This window comes from Microtus ochrogaster, unplaced genomic scaffold, assembly GCF_000317375.1.
Source record: "Microtus ochrogaster isolate Prairie Vole_2 unplaced genomic scaffold, MicOch1.0 UNK27, whole genome shotgun sequence".
Classification (NCBI taxonomy): domain Eukaryota; kingdom Metazoa; phylum Chordata; class Mammalia; order Rodentia; family Cricetidae; genus Microtus; species Microtus ochrogaster.
This window is the reverse complement of record NW_004949125.1, coordinates 3,931,204-3,933,894: the sequence shown is the minus strand read 5'-3', so window position 1 is coordinate 3,933,894 and position 2,691 is coordinate 3,931,204. Positions and strand designations below refer to the sequence as shown.

The 2,691-nt window shown below is 55.7% G+C and overlaps 1 protein-coding gene across 3 annotated transcripts in view; it reads left to right on the top strand.

Annotated features, from left to right (window-relative positions):
• The first annotated feature begins 1,814 nt into the window (after positions 1–1,814).
• Positions 1,815–2,691, top strand: part of Tecpr1 (tectonin beta-propeller repeat containing 1) — a 29,683-nt gene continuing 28,806 nt past the window's right edge. For all 3 annotated transcript variants that reach the window (XM_005368043.2, XM_026789726.1, XM_026789725.1), the window contains exon 1: positions 1,815–1,924. The gene's annotated coding sequence lies outside the window, so the exon portion shown is untranslated. The remainder of the gene's footprint in view (positions 1,925–2,691) is intronic.

Genomic DNA, 2,691 nt, shown 5'->3' with positions numbered 1-2,691 from the left:
TATGCTTTCTGATGAAGGCTAGAACAGATTTCTGACAACCAGAGAAAATCAACTCTGCAAAATTCAAAAACCGAGGGAGTAGAGGGGGTGTGGGCTCACAGGTCAGGAAACAGCACACAAGCACTGCCAGGGACCTCAGTGATCTCTCCAGTGCCTTTCAATGAGCAGACTGGCAACAAAGAAGACACAAGTGCCACAGATAACAGACCCAGGTCTCCCTAGGACCACGCTAATGCTTGTGCGTGCAGCAGACAGTAGCCTAGTCTCAGAGGAACCTCCCCCTTTGCCTCTGAGACCTTATGCTTTGAAAGAGTTCTCCCCATATCTCCACGCTGAATCCTCCATCTCAGCAGTACAGGACAGATGCCACAAGGTTTTCCTCCCCTGGCTGGAGTTGTCTGTCTTAGCTTCCTGCATATGACATCTGCTTCCTTGGGAACCGATGGGGCCTGGAGAGAAGGCTTGGTGGTTAAAAGCACTGTTGCTCTTGCAGAGGACCTAGGTTGGTTCCCAGCACCCTCAGAGCGGCTCACAGCGCCAGTTCCAGGGGATCCAGTGCCGGTTTTTGACCTCTTCAGGCACGGCATGCAAGCACACGGTGCACAGACATACATGCCGAGAAAACTCTCATACACATAACAGTTTTCGAAAGAACCAAGAAAGAAGGAGGGCGTATGGTCAACCTCCCAGTGCTGCAGCAAACACCTGAGATAACTGGCAGAAGAAAGGTTGCTGGGGGTGATGGTGCACGCCTGTGATCCTAGAACTCACAGTGTTGTTCGTAAGTCCCTAGCAAGGCAGCATACCATGGCAGAAGCACATGACAGAGCAGAACCGGGCTGAAGTTCTTGGCTTGTTTGGATCTCTGGGGAGGTCAAAGCGTGTTGCTGAATGAGGTCCTCGGAGGAAAGCAGCTGCCATGGTCATCAGACGTATGCTACAGGCCAGACTGCTGACGTTCCCTCAGAGGAGATGGGGTCACGGGACCTGAGTTTTCCGTTGCCTCCCGGCCCCACCCCCAGGCATTTATAAGTCATTCTGCCCCAATTGCATGGGATCTTAGGAGATGCTAGAGAACACAGGGTATAGGGAAGCCATCAGCTGTGATGCATAGGGACTATCAGGGGCCCAACTACATGAACTCCCTGGTTCCACAGGATGAACTCGTGTGCAATCGGTTTGGTCGGTCATTGGGACCTTATGGGGAATAGGAAGGCATTTTTTGACCTCTCTCCTGGGAAGGAATTCTTGCAACAAAGTGGGAAGACAGCACATTCAGGGAACACTCACACATCGACATTAACATTATGCTCCATTGATCTAGGTTATCAATGACAAACGCAAGAGACGGAGCAATAAATACTCTGATGCCACGGTACAGTCATAAAAGCCACGTTTCCAGTCTGTACTCAAGGCTACTTTCTAGTTCCGAGGGCTCCATCGAGTCACGTGTCCTTCTCCCCGGTCCCGGGCCAGGTGCGCCCGCACACGCCCGTGATCCTCATGTCACCTTACGTTCTGCGCTCCAACATGCTCCCGGCCTGCCCCTCCTTCTCGCCTGAGGTACTCGCGTCGACACCAGCCTGCTGCGCTCCCGAAGCCGGGTCCTGAGGGACGGGGGGCGCAGCAGCCCGCATCTAGTCTCCACAGACGTCGCTCGCAGCCAGCCGGACAACCGGACCAAGCGCGACCTCGGGAGTGCGCATGCGCGCGACCCAGCTCCGGTGAGCTCGCTGCTAAGCACAGCGGTCTACCGAGGGCTCCCTGGCAGTTGCGTCACTGTGAATTTGACCAATCAGGACTGAACTGACCATTGCTTCCGGCCCGCCCTCTCGCCTGAGGCCGGGGGAGGACCCGGCGGTAGCTATAGCCTAGGAGTTGAGGAGCAGCCGCTAGGAACCCGCCCCGCCGGGCGTGGGCCCAGGTAAGTGCAGCGCGGTGTCCCCGAAGCATCGGTGACAGGACCCTGGGGACTCCTATCCGGGGAGATTGGGGCCGCTCAGAGCAGAGGTGCCTCCGGTTTCCCGCTCCCCCTCCTCCATTGGCTGCGTTTGCTGGGACGATCGATAGAGGGAGAGGGAATGTACCTGTGTTCTCTGCTGCACGCCTGCAGGGCACCACCCCATCCCTGCCTCGAACCCCTAAACGCCAGCCCCGGGACCCGGTTTACAGCACGCCCCCACTGCAGCCTTAGGACCGCAGCGATCTAAAGGAGCCGGTCGCTGAAGCCTGAATGATTTACAGAAATAGAGCGTCCAGGGACCTGTCTGTAGTCTTCTCTCTTGACGTTGTTAGGAGCAAATCTGCTTGCCCTGGGATTAGTGTAGGCAGATGGTCAGGGCCCTACAGCTCCGACATATGCTCCTGATGGCAGTGCGGGGACCCACCTGTCGCCCAAGTGCAGGAACTGGATAAAAGCCAGGATGCCTCCTGCCCGCTGGGGCTGGGCGCACTCTATTTATTCTCCAGGGAGGGCCCCCACTCCCATACACGCTCTGCTATTTCCTGTCTTCTCTTTTCATCTTAATGTCGCTTTGGAGCCAGCAAACAGCTTTAATAGCCAGTGCACACCAGATAGGAGTGGAGGTGTAATAGGAAAAGAAGGAGCCCCAAGGTAGATTTGGGAGAAGTAAACGTGTGCATGCTAACTTGTGCAGTGTTGTGGCTTCTAGGGCATCTACCCCTATTTAC